Source organism: Panthera onca, chromosome C2 (genome assembly GCF_046562875.1).
Source record: "Panthera onca isolate mPanOnc1 chromosome C2, mPanOnc1 haplotype 2, whole genome shotgun sequence".
Taxonomy (NCBI): Eukaryota; Metazoa; Chordata; class Mammalia; order Carnivora; family Felidae; genus Panthera; species Panthera onca.
In genome coordinates this window covers 79158524-79184976 of record NC_138347.1, presented here as the reverse complement: position 1 = coordinate 79184976, position 26453 = coordinate 79158524, and the positions used below count along the sequence as shown (strand labels likewise).

The following is a 26453-nucleotide window of genomic DNA, read 5'->3' as shown; positions in this document are numbered from 1 at the left end:
CTTTCATACTTGTTTTTCATTTGATGTCCATAACAATCCCACAAGGCAGGTGTGAGTCCTAGATTAAACATGAGAAAACTGAGGCCCAGAGAAGGTAGCCTATATAGCAAAGAAACTGAAGCAGGACTCCGGCATCTATTTTATGACGGAGTCGAGTTTTCTTACCTCCGCATCTCAATTGCCTGCCTGAATGGTTTTCAGTCTTATATTCATCCAGTGAATATTCACTGAGCACTCTCTATATTTCAGATAGTATAGAGAATTGAGGATGCAAAGTTGAAAAAGACGTGATCCCAGTCCTTGGGGAGCTCACCATCTGAAGGAGACAGCCATCCAAACAGACTAACAAGTAGAAGGCTAAGTGCATAATGGGCATAGGAGTTGTCTGGGAGTTGGAGGTGGCACAAAAGATCGAGGGACTAATTTTGTCATTATTTAAGCATGTCACTGTCCTGTCTCCCCATAGCCTTCACTAAGGCTTCTTGCCCAGGCCTCACGCTCCGCTGGCATTCAGTCAATATTTGTTGATGATGGTACTGATGTTTTTATCCCTCTGACTTCCACTCACCGGAGAGGGTTTCTGCTGCCCTTTGGGTATAATAGACTTGACTTTACAATTTGAGTTAGCCTTTTAAAAATCATTTTTGAGGAAAATAAACAACTTTATGAGATGGCATCTAAATACCACTCAATATAGTAATGATGCTAGTTTAACCAGTTAATGCCCAACATTTGCAGTCTAGGGGGCCATATTTGTATCAGCTCTTCTCTTAAGTCAGTGAATTGCAAGTTCATTAGGGGCAAAACAGACTTTAATCAGTCTTAAAAATTTTTTTAATTATTCCCAAGTACCTAATCATTACTGCTTCATTGATGTTTTAAGGGGTATCCAGCGTTCGAACTGTTTTTCACAGGAAGAGGATGAATTTCAGTGGCAAGGAACAGCCATATTTTCAAAATTACAGAGACATTTATCCTCATAGCAAAAGTTGTGTTTAAATTTTGTGAATTGCAAAAGCTTGGAATTCTGCACAGTGCCTGTACTCTGGATTGATTTACATTGGCCGTATATTAAAAACAATATTTCTCAGCACGTGTATATGCATTTGATGGTTTCTGAAACCTTACTGGCAAACTTTGTGAGCAAATATTAATTTTCAATGGTACTGAAAATGAAGTGAAAATTAGGTCTTTTCTCTCATCTGTCTAAAAGAACTTCCTTTAATCATTCAATTCGCAAGATGTAATTAGTCTGATTCTGCTCTAGATAGGAGCTCATTATAAAGATCCTAGGTGAGCAGTCTCTTCTGGCAGAAGTGACCTTTTTGGGGGGTGGCTCAGTCAGGTAAGCATCCGACTCTTGATTTCACTCAGGTCATGATCTCACAGTTGGTAGGGTCAAGCCCTGCGTTGGGATCCAGTCCATGGCTGGTGCAGACCATGCTTCAGATTCTCTCTTTCCCTCCCTCTGTCTCTGCCCCTCCCCTGCTCATGAGCAGGTACACACTTTATCATTCTCTCTCTCTCAAAACAAATAAATAAACTTAAAAAAAAATGACCTTTCTGATTCAGTCTTCCAGTATTTCCTAAAACTCTGGTATACAGAGTGAATAGCCAGATAAATAAGTCAGATTTGATTTGTCAGACACCAAGGCGCACACTCACGTGCACATGCAAACACAAGTACATGCTCACGCCAAAGCCAGGAAGCCTCCAACAAAACAAATCTGCATTTACCCTCGAGGGAAATAAAAATGCACGCCTGCCACAAAATTATTTTCTTGAAAACAATATTGAAATTTATGAGCAGACACTACAGCTCTAATTTATCAACCAAATCACAATTTAAATGGGACAACAAAAGAGAAACTGTAATTTAAGGATTTTTGAGTGTGGTACTTGTGTGTGTGTGTCTGTGTGTGTGCGCGCGCATGTGTGTAGGGATGTATTGAATTTGAGAGTAATTTATGGAAAGTGCTGCCAGCATGGTATTTCAAATGCTCCACAATTTGAATTTAAACTGCTCAATGGGATCATTAAGATTATTATGCATGTTTTCCAAAGAGTTTGAATTCAAATGACAACTTAAAAAAAAGATGCCCTTTAAAAACTGAGGAATGTTATTGCACTTGTAGAAATTCATGCAGTTTGAATAATTTGCCACCTCCCCTTCCAAAAAAGTACCTGATGATAAGTGCTCAAGAGACAGGGATGTTGGAGAAAGTGCATATTGCCAACACATTCCCTTGATGAGTAAAACTGGATTGTAAAGCAGGCTCTGTGGACAATGAGTTATTTCATTCAGTACAATTGACAGAAAATCCGGAAGGGATGTGGATCAATGTGGCTGGAGCACAGAGAACTGATGATGGCGGACGCTCACTGAGCAGTAGTACATAAAAGGCCCCTTCAAACTCATTAAATGTGCCATTTGGTTTTCTTTCTATGGGTGGGTCTTGAAATATGGAAGTCTACTTTCATTTTGTGCCAGCTAGCCAAGTGAACAATTTACAAAAGGAATAAACAGAGGGGTGCTTACTCACTTTTCAAAAGCAGTCTTTTTGCAATGGGTTTTGCAAAGTTATTTTGCAATGGGTTTACCATTATATTCTTATAAATGAGCTTAGTTCCAAGGATGGGAAATTTACCAGTTCTCAAGGCAGCTTTTTCATGTTTTGAACTCTCTAAAGGTTATAAGGTTAATTTGGTGGGAAGTCTATTTCCTTATAACATCATCTGTCCGTAGAAAAGACAGTTAATACATCTTCAACTTAAAAGCCTTTTAGGTATGTGAAGAAAGTTCCCAAGACCATCTGAATCTTCTCTTGTTCTGGTTAAATTCTAGCTCCTCCGTCCATTTGTTGTCTATTCTGATACCAGAGCCTTTAACTATTCTGATCACTTTCTTTTGGATTGTCTAGGATATCAATATATTTTTCACAGTTTGGAATTTCCATTGACTTAACTACAGAACTGACCAAATGGGACATGTAGAACCTCATTTAAAAGGTAAATAACAACCACAAAATAAAAAGAAGATTCAGATTTATGTCCCATGTTTTGAAGTCGAAGGAAAATGTTATAACCCATTCCAAATTCCAGTGGAATAGAGTAAGGTTGCATATTAGATCTTGTTCTGTTCAATCTATTTTAAGCAGAAGTGAAATCAGATTTATGACTTGTATCATTTTCTAACTTACATTGAAGTATATGTTTCATCTCCATCCAGGGGTAACGTACTCATTTCTTTCCACCTTTAGCACTCAGCACTGTCTTGGTATAGGTGAGGTCCCCTAATTGTTGAATTAAGGAACAATAATAATAATAATAATAATAATAGTAATAGTAACTACTTAGTTCTTCCCAATTTGTAAAACTCCAATCTAAATTGAAGCTCAGCGTACAGGTGTATTTTTTGTATTTGGTTTTGGTTTTGGTTTTAGTGTGAGGATATCAAGACTCAGAGGGCGTAAGGGAGTTTCCCAAGAGCACAGAGCTGGTCAGAGGATTTGAATGCAAGGCACTGTGGCTCTAAACCTTGTCATTTAGGCTAGACCATGTGTAAATCAGTTCCTGTCACCTCCTTGGTTTCTACCTAGATAGGATGTATTTGCAAATGGTTTGGGGGGGAGGGAGAGCTTTCATTTGTATACCTTTGTCAGAGGTGTTCAAATTCAAGGACTTGGTATGTTTGAAAGCAATCCTTTGGATTTCTAGTTGCTGTGAAAGCAGCATTTCTAGGGAGCATTGCAGTCTCTCTGTCTAAAATGAATCTGCAATAGCATGTAAGAATGGGTAGTCTGTGAGAGCCAGAACTGAGGCAGCAAAAGAAACCTCATAAACGTTCCCAGCAGGAAGCTCATTTTGTATCCAGATCCCTAAGCAGAAAGGAGGGAGAAAGGAGGCTTCAATGAGGAGAGTGATGTTCCTGAATGAATCAGCTATGGAGTCAGGGAAAGACCTCTGTATCAGGGATCCTTGTCTCCCACCAGTTTCTCCAGCCTGTTGGATGCAGTCCTACAGAAGCCCAAGCTTGTGCTTAGTCTGGGATTTCAGCAGAAATCCAATACTGCTACCTCTTTGTCCCTACCACTGAAAACACCTCTTCCTCACTGCCTCCCAGACCTCACCACCACCACCCCACACCCATCCCCTTCAGTGTTGCTCCTGTGCCTTCTCGTTACATCATTCTGTTTCTGGATCCATTGCCTTATCAAACAGGGACACTGTCCTTTTTAGAATGCTCCTGAAAATTTGCATATTTGATTAAATGTCCCAATCATCGCACTCCTTTCCAGTAATCTCGATACTGGGCAGCCAATTCCAGTAATGGAAGAGACGCTTTCAGCTGTTAGGCAATGGGTTACCCTTTCAAAAGTGATTGAGCAATTCTGTCTTCAAGTTGTATTTAAACCATGAGTCTGGATGCTGAAAGCCCCTTCTGGACCCAGCCTGACAGCACCGGAGAACTTTTGGGTGAAAGGGCAGTTAGAAACGGTCCTGTGTGTATTCTTTGGGCTGAACTCATGGGAGAGGTACACAGGATTTTCAGTTTCTTCATAATGTAAAATGGCTGTAACAGTATCTATAAGGGTTTTGTGAATATCAGATACAAATTTGGGGGCAGTGGTTAGTGCCATTCGTGGGACATATTCAGCTCTCAGCAACAGGTGCTACACCAAAAGCAAGGTGGGCACTTGAGATATAACCATAGAGATTGGACACTGTGTGAAACAGGAGCTTCTTGCACTAGAAGGAAAGGGGAAGAGACAGGATGACCACTCATCAGAGATGCAGCAGACAGGACTCTTGTCAAGGATGGGGAAGTGGAGGAAATGACCCATACTGAGCTTCCCACCACTAAGTGGAACACAGGAAGGGAAGGACCTGTTTGTACATGAATCTCCTGACAAACTTCTGCCAGTGGCCCACATGGTATATGTTATCTTCTTGAAAGGGTAGAGTAGTTATTCATGTGCCCTGGACGAAATAATACGGCAATACTAGTCAGTGCCTTTTGCAGTTAAAGGGTACTTCATCTGCCATTGCAAGTTCTCATCAGGAGATATCATGATGCAAAAATCCAGACTCGGGGTCTCATGACGTTCAAAACTATTCTTGCTACTTGACTCAGTTTCCACATACCTGCAGGCTGTCAGGCAGTGCACAGAACTCAGCCTTTGAATCAAAGAGATAATCGATTTCAACCTAGAACTACTTGCTACTTTGTGACCATGGTCAAGTTTCTTCCATTCTCTAAAGTCAGGTGTTTCTCATCCATAAAAGGAGGCTGATAGTACTTGTAGGACTAACGGGAAGATTAAATGAATTCGTGTGGGTTAAGTGCCAAACACAGTGCCTACCTCCCCCTGTTTAATACGCACTAGTTATTAGTGCTGAGAATTCACCCCGAAGACCCTTTCATACTGTGTCTTCTCTGGCAAATAGATTATAAATACACCATAAAAATTCATCCTGTGATATCTTTCCACAATGCTTTGTTTTTCTCTCCTGTCACACTCTTCAGGTAGTCTTGCATTCTGGATGAGCCCAGCGACTTGTCTTTGCTCACCAAAGCAAGTGAATGTTGCTTGATCAAAGCACACGGCTAGGCACCTTGATATCAGTATAAATTGTGACGAACCTTGACCGTACACACAGCAAGTATTCTTATACTCTGCTCTCAAGAGAATCACACCAAGCAGAAAAAGTCCGCCCCAGTAACTTACGTACTGTATGATTCCATTTATATAACATTCTTGAAATGACATTCTAGAAATGCAGAACAGGTGAGTGGTGATCAGGGGGGAGGGTTGGGGGAGGAAGCGGGTTAAGGAGGGGTGGGAGTACATGTGGTTATAAAAAGGCAACAAGAGAGAACTGTTCTGGATCTTGGCCACGTGGGTGGAAACATGAATCCATACATGTGGTAATATTGTCTAGAACCAGATATGAGTGCATGGGCACACGCTTGCACACTTTCTTGAGCCCTCCACAGCTTATAAAGCTGTTAACACTGGCTGTTGGAAACACTGTCTCCTTTGGTGTCTGTGACACCGAACACTCCTGGGTTTTCCTCCTACTTCTTGGCTTGCAACATCCCACTCTTTTTTCACAGATTTTCTTTCTTCTCTTGACTCCTTAAACTCAGTGTGGCGCTTTTTTTTTTTTTTTTTTTTTTTTTTTTTTTTTTTTTAATTCTGCCCTAATCCCTCTCTTCTGGTCTCAACATCCCACTCTTTTTTCACAGATTTTCTTTCTTCTCTTGACTCCTTAAACTCAGTGTGGCTTTTTTTTTTTTTTAATTCTGCCCTAATCCCTCTTCTGGTCTCACACTACATTCTCCTCAGCAGTTTCATCTGCTCCCATGACTACAAAGATCATCCATGTGCTGAAAACTCTCTGGCCAAAATCTGCGGCTGCGATGTCTCTCTGAGCTCCGGACTACGCATCTGTCAGCTAAGCAGATACTCTCCATAAACAGGCTCCGAGGCCCACAAATTTCAGCACTTTCAAAACAGAACGCACAAGGTGGCCTTCTTACCCTGCTCCTCCCTGTGTTCCTGGTCAGTGGCTGGCACCCCCTGGTTGCCCTAACCGAATGCACAGGAGCTGTCTGTCTTTCATTCCAGGCCCCTCACTCTCCCCTCTTACTTTTAATACTTCCTCACCAAATCCTGGTGGAATACTTTGGCTTTCTTTATGCCTACCTTCATTTACATAGTATGTGCCTTCGGAATTCTTCAGTGACGTTTCATTGCCTTCACTATCAAGTCCACCCTCCTCAGACTGCCATAGAAAACTTGTATAGTCACACGCATGCACATGCGTGTACCCATAGGCACCCCTACATACACGCGCATTTCCAAAGCAGGGAGGTTGTTTGTTACCCTTGGGGCTGGGCAGATACTTTACCTTCTTGGTATGTACAGCTTTCTCCCTTGATCTCCATCCCCTAGCCAAGAATCCCCCTCCTTCGGGCTCTCATCCCCTGCCATACCACTTTCCTACCACTTAGAAGATGGCATTTAAGTTACCTCTTTATTTCTCGTGTACCCCATTAGCTATAATCTCTCCCGAAGGGCAGGGGGGTGTCTGGTTCCTCACCGCATCCCATAGTAAGCTCTCTATCTGGGTGTCTTGACTGACGGATTGCCCTGAATTGAACAAGGATGAGATCATGGACAACAGAGCCGACTGTGTAAGCAAGCACTGAACCGGTGGCCGTGGGGTAAAGATCCTGCACGGGATACAAGATTCCAGTTTCTGTGCTCCTGCTGCACAGCCCTGATTTCCAGACCTTTTAGTCACTTCCTCTGAACCTTGCCAGCACTTTTTTTTCTTTCTTCAATTGTTTTTCAAGTTCTCTTTATACTGTATGGACCAGAGTGACTCAGGGTCTAGCCAGTGCTGACGGTAAGTGTTGCACCACCGGCCCTAGAAGCCCCTTCTCCCTGCTACTCTGCTGGCCGGCTCATCACGGGAGGGGCTTGTAGAGGCTCCCAGTCTGCGGTCCCTCTCAACTCAGTTCCGATGTCACGGTTATTGTACCGTGCCTGGCTTAGCACAAAGCACGCTGAGCCGGCAGCCTGGAAAGCTGGGCCTACCCAGCTCTGCCTCCGACTGAGGGCGCCTGTCCATGTAGTTCACAAAGAGCTACCCAGGATCCCTTTTTGGAGTGTATTTGTGTTCTACAGCAGTAAGCATTTACCTCATTCAGACCCACCATGTGGACAGATCACGTACGTACAGTGACTTGAAACACTCCAGTGAAGAAATCTTCATTAAATACAAGAATGCTGTGCCTGCGGGGCTCTCTGGTTCCCCACGTGGTTTCACACCCACCAGCTCATTTAATCCTTACACGTTTGGAAACTGAGGCCCAGTGACTTGTTCACATGAACAAAGATAGCAAATCGTGGAGCCAGTGATTTTGATGGTGTTAAAGATTCGTGAAAATTGATATAAATAAATAAATAAAAAGAAAGAAAGAAAATTGATCTAAAAAGCACCATCCGTTAAAGAGTGAGGACACCAACAGGCAGTTCCTCGAAGAGACAATAATAACAACAGATGATAAAACTTTGAAAAGAGGTTCACTCCTATTTCATTTAAAGCAATGCAGTGTAAGATACATTTTCCCCTTACCAGAATGGCCACAATTTACAAGTTTGATACTTGGCTTTGGCCAAGATCTGGGGAAATAAGTACTTTCCGGTCTTTTGGTTGGAGGACGAATTGAGACAACCTTACTGGAAACAAAATTTAGTGTCATCTCTCAAGATTTTAATTGTACATGCATTTTAATAGTGTAATTCCAAATAGTAATAGGCCATTTGATATATTTGCATGAGGGCACAGTAATACCTTAAGAATACATACTGTGTCACCATTTGTAATGCTGTAAAGAGACTAGTTGAATAAAATTACAAAATAAATATGGCAAATTCATACGATAACTTGGAAGCTATTAAAAAGTGTTTTTTTAATTAAAAAAAAAAAAACAAAAAAAAAACAAGGTAAGAGCACCTGGGTAGCTCAGTCAGTTGAGCGTCCGGTTCTTTACCTCAGCTCCGGTCATGACCTCACAGTTCATGGGCTAGAGCCCCATATCAGGCTCTGCGTTGATAGTGCAGAGACTGCTTGGGATTTCTCTCCCTCTGTCTCTGCTCCTCCCCTGCTCACATGCTGTACTCTCTCTCTCGAAATAAATAAATAAACTGAAAAAAAAAAATAAATAAAACTCTTAAAAAATTAAAAACAAGGTCAACCTATAAATACTACAAAAGACACCCAAGAAAAACTAGTTTAAGAAAAAACAAGGTACAGGGACCCCTGGGTCACTCAGTCGGCTGGGCGTCTCAGGGGCATAGATCGAGCCCAGCGTTGGGCTCCACACTGAGCATAGAGCCTGCTTAAGATTCTGTCTCTTCCTCTACCCCTCTCTCTTGCTCACTCTCTCTCTCTCTCTCTCTCTCAGAAAAAAAAAAAAAAGTACAGAAGAGTACATAAAATCTCATTTCTGTTTAAACAGAAACTTTGAAATGGATGCTTGTGTGTGTGCACATGTACATACATGCATACACAGAGACAGACATAGAAAAATTGTAGGGATAGTCAAGTTTTGGATGGTTACCTCTGGGGAGGAGTTTTACTTTTCACTTTATATCCTTCTGGGACAATTAAAATGTTAAATGAATATACATTTATACATATAAAAATTTGAAAAGTTAATGTCCAGCTGCGACGCTTTTCTTGTTCCCTGAGCTACAAGGTAGCTTTTTGGTTTGCCCAACTTCATTGACCCAAATAGAAAAACCTTCAAGAAAAACAAACAAACAAACAAACAAAAAACACTTCAGAAGCTTTAGGTTTATATGACCTTTAAAGTTAAAAAATACAGGGGTCCCTAGGTGTCTCAGCCGGTTAAGTACCCAACTTCGGCTCAGGTCATGATTCATATTTCATGAGTTCGAGCCCACATCAGGCTCTGTGCTGGCAGCTCAGAGCCTGGAGCCTGCTTCAGATTCTGTGTCTCCCTCTCTCTCTCTCTCTGCCCCTCCCCACATCATGCTCTGTCTCTCTCTCTCTCTCTCTCTCTTTCTCTCAAAAATAAACATTAAATATATATATATATATATGTATTTATATATATATATATACATACATTAATACATACATTATATGTATGTATATACATATGTATATGTATTTATGTATGTATATACATATATATATATATATATACATATATTAATACATATATATATGTATTAATAATCCCACTCTGTAAATCAGAATTCCCATCATCAGCCTCAAAACATATGAGCAAGCAGATGACTGATCTCTGGCCTTTTTTGCACCTTGTGTTGTGTCAGAAGTCATGGAATGCAGGCCTCAACGTGGAAGGGCCCCGAGAGGCCACCGGTCACCTCTTAACGATAGCCTCGTTCTGCAGAACAAGAGAGAAATGAGTGCCCATCCACTCTTTGTTCCTTCCAGCTCCTTTGCCACCTAGATTTATGCACTTGACTCCTACTCCAGAATATCTTCCTAAAGGAAGAATGAATGATCTTTCTGAGATTCCAACCTCATCCAAGCTCTCCTATTTAAAACCCTTCAGGGGGTTCCTCTTCCCAGCATTCCCTGTCCCTGTGAATCTATGTATAAAAGCAAGGCTCCTCAACCTATTTTAATGTGCCCTCGTTTACGTGACATTTTGTCGCTGGCCTTGAGCTGGTGATGCCTGTGCATCATGAATGAGGTTCTGCGACCAGGTGACCGAGAGAAGGCGGGCCTTTTCAATCTCTCCAGCCTCGCCTCTCTACTCTCTGCTCTCATCATATAGTCATGTAGAGCTACTTCCATTTTCCAGGTGCACCATGACTGGCCCATCCATTGCTCTTGGTGCATAATCTTTCTCCACCTAGGACACTCTTTCCTGGGCTTTTGCCAGGCCAACACATTCCCACCCTTCAGGTCTCAGCTGCATTTTCACTTCCTCTATGGAGACTACCTGACTGGCTGTCCTGCTGATATGGGCAGCTCGGAGTGCTCTTTGAGTCTCCCTTCGCAGCCTTCATTACTTTTTAGCATGGATTTGGGTTTTGCTTGTCTGCACCCCACTCTTTGGAAACCTGCAGAGTTTCTGTCTTCAGGTTTAATTGAGGATGCTATCCTATCCCCTGCCATAACCTGGTACCAGACACATAGTAGACGCTGTGTTAGCGTGTACCAAAGGAATGAGCTCTAGAAAGACAGACCCTACAGCTTCTGGGCGCGAGTGCCCTGCTTTTGCTCCTGTACTGGGCTCTCTTTCCTCTGCCATCCCCTGATCTGTTCCCCAGCCCCAGCACTGTGTGCAGTCTAGTCATGGATAGCACACTCAGAGTTTTTAGGAAGGGATAGGAGTTGATAATTTAACGTCCTTCAAGATTTTGTTTCACAGGGAAAGGATAAAATACCTGGAATTGTTCTCGCTTTGGAATTATTTTCCGTCTGTCCTGATATCAGCTTCACTCGGATAGATTCAGCCTGTGCCAGTCAGCATATGCAGAAATAATACCGTAACGACTCTTCTCCTTCCTGCCAAATGCAAGCTCACTGCCTCCACCTTACAACGTGCTGGGCATTTCCGGTTTTGTCACCGCTGAGAAGTGGGGCCCTGAATCCCACCTTTTTGGTTAGGGGTTCAGTAAACCTCATTGTAAGTCTTGTACAAGAATCTAAATTTGCACCAGCAGAATTTTAGAATCGCTCCTTCCCTCTTCTTCCAAAATGCTACTGTTCCTCTGTCAGGACCAGCTTCTCTGGCACAGTGCAGTATAGTGGAGACCATCTGAAGGTCCACAGGTTTTGTCAGAGTAAGCAAACCAACCTGGCTCTGAGGCAGAGGAGGAATAGCAAGAATTTATTCTTGATTCCAACACACATTCCGAGTGAGGGGAGAAAAGGGAGGACACATTAATCTCACCCATTCTTGCTTGGTGAGATTAATGTGTCCTCCCTTTTCTCCCCTCACTCGTAACGTGTGCTGAAATCAAGAATAAAGCCAAACCAAGGCTGGTTCCACTGTGCACTCACCCCACCCTGCTAATAAGACCTTTGGGATACACGAGGCACTGCACTCAAGGATCAGCTGTATGGATAATGTAAGATAAAGATGACGCTACATTTAGGTTAGAAGTTCCTCACTTTTTGGCCGGAGGGAAGCGTTTTGCAAAAAGTAGAAGCGACTGCATCTTGAAGCTTCCATGCAGGGGAAGAAGTCAGGACTCTGAGTAAATGTACCTCTAGTCCCTCTGGTGGGCACTGGTCCACATCACAGGGAGCCCAGCTGTGGTAGTTGGTAGCTTCAGAGGGGCTGGCAGACAGCACTCAGAGGCACAGAGAAGTTTTCTTCTCATTGAGAATTCTGGAAGGCAGCAATTATGCAGATAATGGAGTCAAGTTTCCAGTTTCCATTGTACTGATAGTGAAATTGAGACCCAGATGAGAGATATAAACCCATCATTTCACTGGTGTTCAGAAGCCAGAGTAACCACCAGCCTACCCATTAAGTGATGCTTGCTCTTACGTGGCCGATAAGCTTTATTTGTTAGCAGAGGCGTATCCAGGGCTACTTGGGAGCCGACGCTTTTCCCTTATGAGTGAGTGGGCTTTTCTAGTCTCCCATGTGACTGGGTTCAGTATCATTTAAAGAACCTTTCAGGAGAACTTGCACCCTTAGGTGCTGGGGCCGATATTCCAGGTGTTAGGACAGAGCCGGGAACAAGGTACTCTGGTCCCAGCCCTCATGAAGCTCACATTCCTAGGTCTGTAAGGAGCTTTGGGTTTCTCTTGCATAATAAATACAGTGATTGTTGGTGTGATTTTGGGGGGAGGTGGTTTTCAGGACCTAAGTCCTTAGTTGACCTCCAGCCAGGCCTGTCTCACCAAAAGTCTTTATTAGCTTCCAACGTAGGGCACTCAGATAATGAGTGAAGAGCATGACCACAGGATACTTTTCCTCAGGCAATGAATTCGGCCTGATTTCAGAGGCTATTTTGGACAGGTATCTTTGTAAGCAATATTACATTTTCTTCCTTGTGATATTTCCATATGGATAATTTACATTAATAGTTGATAGTTTGCTAGAAGTATATTTTACTGTTCTTCAACTCCGGCTGTACATTAGAATCACCAAGAAAAAAATTTTTTTTTCTCAATTCTGATGCCCGCGTCCCTACTCCACAACAATAAAATTAGTGTCTCTAAAACAGACATTGGCAATATATTACTTGGTATCATTTAATAATTAAGCATCACATTAAAAAGTCTGACCAGGGGCACCTGAGTGGCTCAGTCGGTTTGGCTCAGTCGATGAAGCGTCCGACTTCGGCTCAGGTCATGATCTCACGGTTGGTGAGTTCGAGCCCCGCGTCGGGCTCCGGGCTGACAGCTCAGAGCCTGGAGCCCGCTTTGGATTCTGTGTCTCCCTCTGTCTGCCCCTCCACTGCTTGCACTCTGTCTCTTGCATTGTCTCAAAAATAAATAAACATTTTAAAAAAATCTTTTTTTTAAAGTCTGAACAAAAGCTCCTTTGCAGGGAGGAGAATTCCCTAGTCCGCAGATCCCACCCCCATGATTTTTTTTTTCTTTAATTTTCTGGCGCATTCTGCAACTATAGCTTAAGTAACTCTGGTTGCCCTCACCACTCAATCTGGCTCCCAATTTATATTGAGCTGGATTCATATTAGAAAGTAAGGAGGGGCAGATGGAAGAAAGTGATCTTTTTTAAACCCATTTTTTAAAAAGTGTTAGGAGGGTCATTCATTGGAAAAAGCCACAGAGGAGGTTTGGACACAAGAAAGGATTTCATAACGGTTAATACAAGCTGAGAGTCGCTAGCTCAAGGAGTCCTCATGTGCTTGTGCTCTCTTCTGAAAGACTTGCACTGAGGGTGCTTACGACCTGGAGGTGGCTAGGAGCTAGGTAAAATGGCTCCAAAATCTTAATCGGTCCTGGGAATCTACAACTGCTGAAAACATGGAGCGGTCAAACTGTGTCGAAAAGCCATGTTAGAAGTAGATCTGATGCATCAAATCTACTCTCATGCATTCACCTCAAGTATTATCGAGAAAATTAACTTAGAAAACAAATATAATTATCTTTTTTACTTTTTTCAAGTTTATTTATTTATTTATTTTGAGAGAGGGAGAGAGAGAGAGTGCAAGTAAGCAAAGGACAGAGAGAAAGAAAAAGAAAGAGGATCCCAAGCAGGCTCTACACTGTCAGCACAGAGCCCGACATGGGGCTTGAACTCACAAACCGTGACATCATGACCTGAGCCAAAACCAAGAGTTGGACGCTTAATGGACTGAACCCCCCCAACCCCCCAACAACTATAATTTTCTTAATGTCTGACCTATGTATAATTTTCGACAAATAATGTTAAGTGCTATAGCAAACGAACCCCTGAATCTCAGTGATTTGATATAGTAATTTATTTTTTTCTGATAAAATCCAACTGGATATTTGGCGGGTGTTTTCTGCTTAGGGAGTCGGGCTCTAGTTTCTTCTATCCACTGGCTCTGCCATTCCCTGGACCTTGGAGGTCATCAGGAGGTGGGGGGATGGTTAAGGGGCAGACTGTGAAATGTGGCATCGTGATTCTTCTACTCAGCATTTCACTGGCCAGGACTCAGTCTCTTGGCTACAATTGCAAAGAATGTCTGGAAATGTAGCTACCGTGTGTGCCCCCAAGGAAGAGGAAGTGGTTTGATGTGCGTATAACTACTCTCTGCCAGACTATCATCACCATCATCATCATCATCATCATCATCATCATCTCATCATAGCTGGATTTGAATCAGTTTATTTTCCTGGAATTTTCCAAATTGAATTATTTAAGTTCTTTAGCCTAATAAAGTATGTAAAAGACACTTTTCCTCTATATTTTTTATTGCGATAGGTGTTTTCTATCTTGGTCTGATTTAAAATAACAACTAACAGATTCCACTTGTCACAGCTAGATAATTTAACCTCTGACTCCTCCATGTCCACAATTAGGACATATACCAAATTTTTGAGGAAGAGGATATGCATTCAGTTATTCAACAAATATTACTGAGAGCCTACAGCACGTTGGTCACTGGATACTCAGTGGTAACCAAAAACAGACAAGCAGTCTGCTCTTGGGAAGTGTATGTTCTGTTAAGGAAGATGGACAGAGTATTTTAATTTTTTTAATCGTTATTTATTTTTGAGAGAAAGAGAGAGAGAGAGAGGGACAGAGCATCAGCAAGGGAAGCGCAGAGAGAGAGGGGTAGACACAGAATCCGAAGCAGGCTCCAGGCTCTGAGCTGTCAACACAGAGCCCGACACAGGGCTCGAACCCACAGACTGGGAGATCATGACCTGAGCTGAAGTCAGACGCTTAACCGATTGAGCCACCCAGGCGCCCCTGGACAGAGTATTTTAAAAGAAGAGAGCATTGTCTTAAGAGAATTAAAGGAACATGCCATAGATGGAAAGGCCAAGAAAGCATTCCTGGGGAACTGCAAATTCACTGAGCTATGAGAAATGAGTAGCTTAGACATCTCGGATACGGGAGCATGCATATTTCAGAAACTAAAAGAAGGCCAGGGTGATTAGAGCTCAGAGGCTGAGGGAGAAGCATGATTCAAGACAAGTTTTCAGAGATAGACCGTGAAGGACGTAGGCCACACTAAGGATTTTGGCCTTTCTCCCAAAAGTAAAGGGAAGCCCAGCCATTTGATTATTCGTACACCACTCATCCATCACAGGTTTTTCCTGAAAGGCCTTTGGCAATAGGGGAGATAGGGAGGTAATGTCATGAGTAAGTAAATAGCAGAACCTCTTCCTAAGTGTTGTGGTTTTTAGCCACACACCATGTATTCTACATCTCTCCAACTCTTCTCATTGTTTTCTAAAGCTAAACGTAAGACAACATAGCCTGGTTAAGAAGACAACCTGAAGAGTGAAAGGTTTTTCCTGTTCCAAATGCGAGCCATTGTCTGCATTTTCTAGGGTGTGCTTTAGTAGAGAGCATTGGATTTGGAGTCATATTTCCAGGCCTTTCCACGGCTAGCCAATTCCATCTTAGCAGCAGCTTTCCAACAGTTACTTTTCAGATATGGGTCTAGATTCCAGCCTGCTCATTCCTAGTCAGCATACTTTAACACTTTTCCACATAGATCCAGGCATCATTCTCCCTTCTTCATAATCCTAGAAATATCCCTTCTGATTGAACCAGGTCACTTATTTGTCATCCTGTTTTCTCCCTACTGGATGATGATCTTTGTTTTCCTTCTAAAATTTGAACAAACGTTAAGACTGGAGCTCAAGACTCCCATCTCCACAAAATCTGCCCTGACAACAAATTTGTTGATTTCATGGTCCTCCCACCGAATAGAACAGCTGCTTGAAGGAATTGTCTTCAGCTCTTTTTCTTAGAAACACAACACTGGGCTCTGGACTGGTGAGTGTGGGCTTTGGTGACCTAACAAAGCAAGAGAAGGCAGAAACTGACAGGGTATGCCTTTGCTCTGGATTTGCTAGACAACTACAGTCAAGCTATTGAATGTTCTTCCTCCTAAATGCTCCTTCCTCAGTTTGTTAAAACTTAGGCTGGTTCATCCCATATATTATGATGCATACACAGTAATACTTCCCATGCAAGATGGTTGAGGTTCATGATGAATAAAACTGTGGTAAGGCACTTTGCAGTTATTCTGGTCTATCCTGTCCATGGTGCCTAATGAATGTTCATTCCTACGGATTAAAGGTTGCCGTTAGATTAAAATCAGGGACTCTTCTAGACTTCTAGATTTAGAAGAGCTGGAGAGATCAAAGCCTTGCACATGACTGGAATTATCCAGTCTCCTCTCATTTCACACATCTTGGACTCCAGCCATCCTGACCTGCTTTGTATTCCTCAAAAATTCCCACCCTTTTGTGACCTCCTGCTTCTACTCATTCTGTGGCCTGCATGGAAATGCCTTTCCTCATATCTTTGTGTCAAAATGTTACCTGGCCAACTCCAGTGGCACCTCATCCCTGAAGCTTCTCTTTGTCTCACCATTTGGAAGTAATTACTCCCTCTTCTGCTCACTTTATGATGCAGATTATCTTTGTTTATATTATGCATTTGTATGTGTGTGTCCTAACATTCTCTAGAAGAACAGCTTTTGAGGGAAGGGCCTGTAACTTGTCTTTGTATTTGTGTTTCCTAGAGCTCCTTCTAGTGGGAAAAAGTGTTTTGAGGTTAGTAACAATTATATCCAGACTGAGTTCTGTGATTAAAACACTTATTTATGACCTTGGTTCGTCAGGTTTCTTAAACTATCTAAATTAAGAGAACTCCTGGTATGGGGCCTAATTTATGGTCTGTATTCAGAAAGAATACTTTATATCCTGCATACATTTCTAAGTCTGTGATTGGTACTTAATGTGCATGTGAAATACAAAATGTAAGCAATAATGATACTTTTAGTATTCAGTGCACAGTTATATGGTGCATTTCTTCTCACAAGGTGGATACTCAGATCCACTCTATTTTATAGAAGAGAAAGATGAGACCTTAGAGAAGGTTAGTAATCTGTGGCAAGTTGGCACAGATGTTGGGGAAGTGGGACCTTGAACTCAGGCAGTCAGACTCCAGGACCTGTGTGCTCTTGGCACTGCTTTCTTCATTCTTTCTCCATCTTGAATTATCACCTGAACAGACAATGCGACACGTAAATCCACCTTGTCCAGGAACATAATAAAGTCTGCTCACTCTCCCAGACACTTGAAGATAAATCTCCATTCTCCCCTAAGCAGCCTGCCCTACAAGGTAAACAATCCAAGCCCACTTCATATTTCTTCACAGGTCAGATTTTCAGCTCTCTCCCTGTGTACATCTCTGTCTATCTACGCTGGACGGGATTCAGTTCTTTTTTATGTCCTTAACCTAGAAGGTACAGTGGCTTTGAAATACTACTCAGAGAGGTGACAGAAACAGCAGGTGCGGTCCCAGATGTCAGGGAACACGTTAGTGGGACCCTAAGAGAGCCACTTGCCGACTTGGGTCCAGCAGTCCTAGTAAGGAGGGAGGCCCAAGCTGGGAAGATGCTTGGGAGAAATAGAGAATGAGGCCTGAGAGAAGGGAGATCCCACCCGCTTCGAAGCCCCCACATGTTGAGATTTTATGAACTCTGTCACCTGCTGGTGAGTCCTTCTTGCTCAGTATCTTAAAATCCAGCTGCAATTTCGGTTCCACCCTCCTCCCTGGAAAGGGTGATTAACTATTTGGGAAGGATAATTATCTAATTGCCGGTTCGGCTACATGTGTGTGGCTGTTTCGCTCCTTCCCCCTTCAGTGTAAGCCAAGTCTTCTCAATAATAAAAATAATCCAGAATTAGTCAACTGCCTTTTAACAGGTTTTCATTCAGTCTGGCACAGCAAGAAGTTTCCAATTTTACAACATCACCTTTACCTTAAAAAAAAAAAGAAGAATGAAAGAAAGAAAGAAAGAAAGAAAGACCCCACTCTGCCAGTTAAATTGTCAGTTCCACACCATCTCCTGTAACCGTTAATACAGCCATTACTTCATTTTGGACATTTTACTCTATCATTGAGTAAAAATTTAATCAGAGAGAATTACTGCTCTCTTAATACCTGTTTAACCTTTGTATTCGTAACAGATACAAAACCACTGAAAATTTAAACCACTCTTCGAGGGTGTGTATGCTGATCCGCCTTTTCTCAGAGTTGTTTCCCTGGAGAGCTGTGGAACTGTGACATGGGGGTCACTGCGAAGTTCTGGGCGCCACCATCTACTGCTCTCCCTTTCCGTGTCCTCTTTGCCCCAGTCATTGTTTTTGCAGCGGCTTGCTGTTTTAAAGGCCTTTCTTTATTAACGCTGCTAAATCCTTTTTTATTGTTGTCAAAATCCTTTTTCTCCCCTTTATCAGATGTAGTTGATGTCTTCTGTTTGCAGAATGTGTAAGTGCTGAGCTCCTCATAAAGCATGCCTGCCACCTTCATTTTTCAGGCTTTACTGGAAAAAGGGCCTGTGAGTGCAGTTCACAGCAGCGTTTGCCCTTCATGTATAAACTTAGGCTTTCCTCTCCTCATTCAAGCACCTTATGTGCAGAGGGACAGCCTGCGAAGAGCAGGGGGGTCTGACTTTGTGATGATAAAAGTAGCCCGTCTTCTAAACCTAAATATCTAAATTTAGTTAGAAATATCGAAATGCAGGGGCGCCTGGGTGGCTCAGTCGGTTAAGCGTCCAACTTCAGCTCAGGTCACGATCTCGCGGTCTGTGAGTTCGAGCCCCGCGTCAGGCTCTGGGGTGACAGCTCAGAGCCTGGAGCCTGTTTCAGGTTCTGTGTCTCCCTCTCTCTGACCCTCCCCCGTTCATGCTCTATCTCTCTCTGTCTCAAAAATAAATAAACGTTAAAAAAAATTAAAAAACAAAAAGAAATATCGAAATGCAGAAATATCTAAACTAAAATATGAGGGGCCTTGGGTGACTCAGTCAGTTAAGTATCCAACTTCCGCTCGGGTCATGATCTCACTGATGGTGAGTTTGAGTCCCACATTGTGCTCTCTGCTGTAACACAGAGCCTGCTTCTGATTCTCTTTCCCCTTCTCTCTGCTCGCCCCCCCCCCGCTTGTTCTCTCTCTCTCTCTCTCTCTCTCAAAAATAAACAATAAAAATAATAAAATAAAATAAAATAAAATAAAATAAAATAAAATAAAATAAAATAAAATAAAAAGTGAAATTCTTCCCAACTGTTCTTTCTAGAAGAAGCCAATGTTAACAGTTCTGTGTATCTACCTCCAGAATTCAGAATTGTTTATGCATTATATTACACACAGTAATATACTTATTGTTCTACACCTTATTTTTGTTTTCCCCCTAACAGTGTATGCTTGGTATCTTCCTGAAAGTGATAGTACATAAGGGTCCACCTTTGTCTTTTTCATGGTGCCATAGTATTCTATAGGATGCATGGATCAGAGTCATTTCTCTACGGGGTGGGTATTTACATGGTTTCCATTTTTTGCCCTTAGAAAGCACTTATCTTTGTGTGATGATCTTTATGTAATTTTGAGACCTTCTGTAGGATAGATTTCTAGAGTGAGCTTGCTGAGTCAAAAGTGTATGTGCATTTCTATTTTGATACCTGATGAAATAGCCCTCCAAGAAGGGGGTCCCACTTCATTCTTCCCAGGGGTATACGGGAATATCTGATTCCATATAGTCTCCCTAACCTTGTACATGTGCACCTCTTAAATTTCTGCGGTAAAGATTGTCTAAAAATGGGATATACCATTGGGGTGGATTTTGTTTTTTTGTTTGTTTTCTTGCATTTTTATAATTTTAGGAGGATGTAGGCTCATCTCATATGCTTGCCGTTTCCATCCTTTGTTCATTTTTTTTTTTTTTGATTGGAGTATTCACGTTTTCCTTATTGATGAATTAGAACTTCTATGAGTTTTAACCTTTTGTCAGCGGCTATTTTAAAACTCCTACACAGAGCCCTGGAGTTTCCTTGGAGAAGGGCCTGGGTGAGAAGTGGCTGGGCTGGCAGGGCTCTCCAGGTTCCTGCTTCCCCCTCCTTACCCCAGCCACACAGAGACACTTTCCAAAGAGAGTAGCCCAGTTTTTACCTGCATTTCATGTTTGGCTTTGAAATGAAACAAAGGCTCTTGAGGCTGAAAAGATGTTGAAAAAACACTGCTATGGGAGGAAGAGTCCTAGATTTGTCATAAAGTGATCTGTCTCAGCTCTACAACAAGCATTTTCAAATCGGAAGAGCCCTTAGAGATTAAATGTTGTTAAGTTCCTATTTTATTACAAACAGCTGAATCACGTAAACTGTACTGTGAATATACGTTGATATACATATAATGCTCAAAGATCGCTTTCATGAATTCCGTGATACCTTAATCCTAATGTGTATTTTCTTCTTCCTAAGAGCTTCAACATGTATTTGAAACTAGAAGTACACATATGATTATAGACAGTGGTCAGGGATTATTTATCATTATTTTGACTCCTTATTTATTACTGTTACTGTATTTAGTCCACTGATGATGTGTTCATCTGAGGACTATACTAACTCAAGGCCCAGCGGGAATCTGTTTGTTGCCCAAAGTTTTGAGTAGCTGATGTGGGCCAACCCTTCGATTCTGTAAGTGGAGGCACTCATCTAGTTAATACCAGAATAGGATTCCTATCCTGGGTGTCCTGACTCTGTGTGCAGGGTACTTTTCCCCCACTTTATCATTCTTTGCTGATTAATCTTGGGCAGATTTTCCTGGCATTTCTGAACCTCAGTTCTTTCCTCTCTCTTTCAGTGAGAGTACTAATACATGCATTGACATTCTGACTGAGGCAGAGTTGGAGGGATAATGAATGTTCTTACCTTTTGTGAATAGCATAGTACCTTACAAAAATGTGAAGAATAATTCAAGTATCTGTGGCCCTTTATTATGGGGTTAAAATAGGATTGCAAGTTTGAACAGCAACTACACTAATTCACTGTGTTTTGTTTTTAGTGTATTCCCTAATCAGAGCAGTGTTGATATTTCAGCTATTGTGCCTTCTGAAATAGGCTTGATTTTTCCCAATATTAAAGTGGACATGAAAGAAAGAAAGAAAGAAAGAAAGAAAGAAAGAAAGAAAGAAAAAGAAAGAAAAGAAATGTAACTGTGTGTAGCTCTCATTCTTTCATCCTCTCTGAAATAAGAGCTGAGCAAGAACTCTAAATGGTCAAGGTAGTAGCCTGAGGGCATTCTTCTGAATGCTTCTTTCTGTGTTTGTTCACTTAAGAAGGGTCTAATTTCTGCCGTCATCTACAGGATTCTTTTATACTGATTTAATTGTTAAATAAAACTCGTTATAACAGATTTATCCATAGACTTATTCAAAACAGATTTTTTAAAATGGGAAAGTGGTGGGTATTTATATTACAAGATAATTTCCTCTTGCATACTCAAAAATCTTCTTTATCCCTTTTAAAAATTGTAGTTATCTAGAGTTGTTTCTTAATTATTCATTCAGTTCTTTCTGCAGATATTCTAGGTTCTTTGGATTCATCAGAGAACAAAGCAGCAGAAACTTCCCAGTGTTTACATTCTAGCAGGGGAAGATGAACAAATAGACAATAAACCTAACACAAAAGTAAATTATGTAGCATATTTGAAGGTGATCTATGCAATGGAAAGAAAAATAAGCAGGGGAAGGGAGAATCAAGAGTGCAGACAGTTGGAGGTGATAGTTTGCAGTTGGGCGGTCAGGGTAGACTTCTTTGAGCTGATCTTTGAGCATTGAGTTGAAAGTGGTGAGCGTGCTATGTACCAGAGACCTGAGGCAGGAACGTGTCTTCAGTGTCGGAAGAACATCAGAGGCTCAAAGTAACCACGGAGAAGTGAGCAAGCTGGAGAGGAGTAGGAGATACCAGAGCGGTAACTTGGGGAAAAGAGTACAGACCTTTTAGAACCGGATAGGCCCTTCTAAGGATCCATTTGATGAACATATTATTATATGAGGTTCAACTCCTAATCCCAAGTTACACAGTGATAGACATGCAAATTATTTATTTCAGTCCCAAGTATAAAGTATCAAACCACCTAAATTCAACCTAAGAAACATTCATCAAGCTACCACATTGTTCAACTAAGGTGGTCTTCCGGAAACTTCTTTTTGTTTTGTTTTATTTTTTTGTAAAGTCTATTTATTTATTTAAGACAGAGAGAGAGTGTGAACAGGGGAGGGGGAGAGAGAGGGAGAGAGAGAGAATCCCAAGCAGGCTCCACCCCGTCAGCGTGGAGCCCGATGTGGGGCTCGAACCCACTAACTGCGAGATCATGGCCTGAGCTGAAACCTTGAGTCGGACACTTAACCAACTGAGCCACCCAGGTGTCTCGAAACTTCTTAATTTATATACAGAGAATTGAGTCACAAAGGAGGGAAATGACGTTCATAGACCAACCCAATGAGTGTCTTTTTAAAAAACAATGTGTTATTGTTGTATAATATACATACGGGTAAGTTTATAAATCATAAATGTATAGTTGTCTGAATTCTCACAAAGTGAGCACGCTTTTATAATCACCACCCTGGAAAGAGATAGAACATTAGTAGTTCACGGTACCTCAGAGGCTCCCCTCATGCCAACCAACACTGTCCCTCTCCTTTCCAAAGATGGCCACTACCCTCAGTAATAGTAATGCTACATATTAGTATTAACCACTTTTGTTATACTTGCTTTTATTCAGGTTTCTTTTGCTCTATTTTATGTTTGTATAGTTCTTGTAAGATTTTAGGTATAGCCATAGATCATTTTCTTTTAGCAGTTATATAATTTTAGGTTTTACATTTACATCTCCCATGATTTTGAGTTAGCTTTCACAGAAAGTGAATTATGGATTAAGGTCCTCTGATATCCCAGTACCATTTGTTGAAATGTAACTAATCATATGTGGATTGTGAACCATGTAAACTGTATGGACCCTATGAAACATGTTGTGGGTATGTTTATGGATTTTCTGTTGTCTTGCATCAGTCTACAGATCTGTCCCCTCTCCAATTCCCACACCGTCTGGTCAACTATAGCTTTGCAACAAATCTGGAAATCAGGCAGTGTGATTTGTTCTGGTTTTCCAAAATTGTTTATCTTTTACAAAAAAATCCTGCTGGGATTTTGATTGGAATTGTGTTGAATCTGTGGACTAGTGTGAGGAGAAATGACATCCTCATAATACTGAGTCTGTGTAATACATGAATACATTATATCTTTCCATTTATTTAGATTTGTATTTCTTTAATCAGTGTTTTACAGTTTCTGCATAGATATCTTGTACATATTTTATAAGATTTATAATGAGGTATTTGTGGGTTTTGCTGTGCTTTTGTAAGTGATATTTATTTTAGAAATTTCAGTGTATTACTGCTATCTAGTGATAAGATTGATTTTTTTTTTTTTTGTATATTGACCCTGTACCCTGTGATCTTGTTAAATTAATGAATTCAAGTAGCTTTTTTTTTATATACATGGAGGGATTTTTATTGAAAAAAAAAAAAAGTCTTATTTTCTGTGAATGGAGACCATTTCATTTCTTTCTTTGGAATCTATACCTTTTCTGTTTTTTTGTCTTATTTCACTGGTGAGGACCTCCAATGACATGTATAATAGAAGTAGCAAGAATGAACATTCTTACCATTCTTGTTCCCAGTCTTAAGGGAAAGCATTGAGTTTTTGCCATTAAGTATAATATGAGAGGCAGCGTTGTTGTAGATGTTCTTTATCAAATTGAGGAAGTCCCCTTCTATTCCTCGTTTTCTGAGAGTTTTAATCATGAAAGGGTGTTAAATTTTGTCAAATGATTTTCTGCATCAGTTCATAGGACAATGATATTTTTCTTCAATAGCCTATTAATATGATGGATGGCATTGATTAATTTTTTTAATGTTGTACCAAGAGAAACCTCACTTGGCCATGTTGTACTAATCATTTTATGTATTGTTGGATTTAACTTGCTAGAGGTTTGTTGAGGATTTTTGCATCTATATTCATGAGGGTTATTGATGTGTCATTTTCTTTTTTGTAATGTCTTTTTCCAGATTTGGTAGTAGGAGCCTCATAAAAGATTTTGGCAAATGTTCTCTCCTCTCCGATATTCTAAATTTTTTTAATGTTTTTATTTCTTTTTGAAGGAGAGAGAGAGACAGAGCATGAGCGGGGGAGGAAAAGAGAGAGAGGGAGACACAGAATTCAAAGCAGGCTCCAGGCTCTGAGCTGTCAGCACAGAGCCTGATGCAGGGCTCAAACCCACAAACTGTGAGATCATGACCTGAGCTGAAGCTGGACGCTCAACCGACCGAGCCACCCAGGCGCCCCTCTTCTCTCTGATACTCTGGAAGACTTTGTGGGAATTGGTTTTATCTATTTCTTGTTTTTTATTTATTTATTTATTTACTTATTTATTTATTTATTTACTTATTGCTTTATTGCTTTATTCCTTAAATGTTTGCTAGAATTTGCTAGTGAAGCCATCTGAACCTGGAATTTTCTTTCTTAGAAGGCTTTTATCTACAAATTTAATTTGTTTTTAAGTGAACTTTAACAGCTTGTGTCTTCCAGAAAATTGATCTATTTAATCTAACTGATTGCATTTATAGGCACAGTGGTGGTTTACAATATCCTTTTATTATCATTTTTATGTCTGTAGATATTATGGTGGGGTTTTTTTTTCATCTTTCATTCATGATATTTATAATTTATGTCCTACCTAATTTTTCCCCTTGATCAGTCTGGATAGAGTTTATCATTTTTTTTTTCTCAAAAGAATCAGCTTTTGGTTCCATCAGTATTTTTTCTATTGTTTTTCTGTTCTCAATTTTATTGATTTTTGCTCTATTATTTCATTTATCTTTCTTGCCTTGGGCTTAATTTGCTCTTCTCTATTTACTTAAAGTTAAAGCTTCAGTCATCGTTGAGGTCTTTTGTCTTTTCTAATATAAACATTTAATTAATAAGCAGTGCTTGAACTGCAGCCTACAAATTTTGGTAGGTTGTGCTTTGATTTTCACTCAAGATGTTTTCCCATTTCCCTTATAGTTTCCTTTTGACTCATGGATTATGTAGAAGTATTTTCTAAATGTTTGAATTTTTTTCTACCTTTCTGTTCATAGCTTCTAGTTTATTTCTTTAGAGTCTGTGAACATACTTTGTAGTACTTCAATTCTTTTAAATTTGTGAAGGTTTGTTTTATGTCCCAGAATACAGTCTATCTTGGTGAATGTTCTGTGCATTTCAAAACTATGTGTATTCTCCTGTTGTTGGGTGGAGTGTGTGAGTGTCAGTTAGTTTAAGTTGACTGATAGTTTTATATTCTTCTATTCTTACTGATTTTCTGTCTGCTTATTCAGTTACTGAGTGGGGTACTAAAACCCTGACTATAATTGTAGATTTGTTATTTCTTTTTAGTTGTATGAACTTTGTTTGTGTATTTTATTTATTTATTTGATGTTTATTTATTTTTGAGAGAGAGAGAGAGCTTGAGCAGGGGAGGGGCAGAAAGAAAGAGAGACAGAGGGTCTGAAGCAGGCTCTGTGCTGACAGCAGAGAGCCTGACATAGGGCTCAAACTCCCGAACCATGAGATCGTGCCCTGAGCCAAAGCCATCCTTTAACCAACTGAGCCACCCAGGTGCCTCTTGTTTGTGTATTTTATTTTGAAGCTCTAATAAATGCATATGCATTAGGATTATTAAGTTTTCTTGACTCCAAAATTGATCTTTTTATCATTACATGATGTGTTTCTTTAATTCTAAAAATATTCGTATTCTGACCTCTATTGATATTAACATGTCTTTCTTTGATTAATTAATCACAGTATTTCTTTTTCCAGCCATTTGTTCTGTTTGTTGTTTTTTTTTTTTTTTTCCTATCAGTATCTTTATATTTAAAGTGGGTTATGTTTAGACAGGAAATAAAGTTGAGTCTTGCTTTTTTAATCCAAACTGGCTATCTCTGTATGTTAATTTACACATTTAGACTATTTACATTAATTTGATTATTAATATAGCTGGATTAAAATTCACCAATCTTGCTAGCTTTTTAAAATTTTTCAATCTGCTCCGTTTATTTTTTCGGCCTTTCTTTGGATTGCATATTTTTCACAATCATTTTATTTCTACTATTTGTGTATTATTTATACTCTTGAATTTAAGGTTAGTGTTGTCTTTTGATTTATAATATACACCTGTAATTAATCAGGGTCTGCCTTCAAATAAAATGGTATCACTGTACATACAGTGTCAGGACCTTTACAGTAGTATCCTGCCAATCTCCTTGTTGTCTTTTGTGCTCTTGCCATGCTTTTTACTCATACGTATGCTATAAACACACAACACATGTTGCTAATTTTGCTTTAGACAGTTTTGAGAGTAA

The 26453-nt window shown here is 40.6% G+C and overlaps 1 protein-coding gene across 12 annotated transcripts in view; it reads left to right on the top strand.

Annotated features, from left to right (window-relative positions):
• LPP (LIM domain containing preferred translocation partner in lipoma) overlaps positions 1–26453 on the top strand; it is a 676388-nt gene that overhangs the window by 579370 nt on the left and 70565 nt on the right. The window lies entirely within an intron of this gene.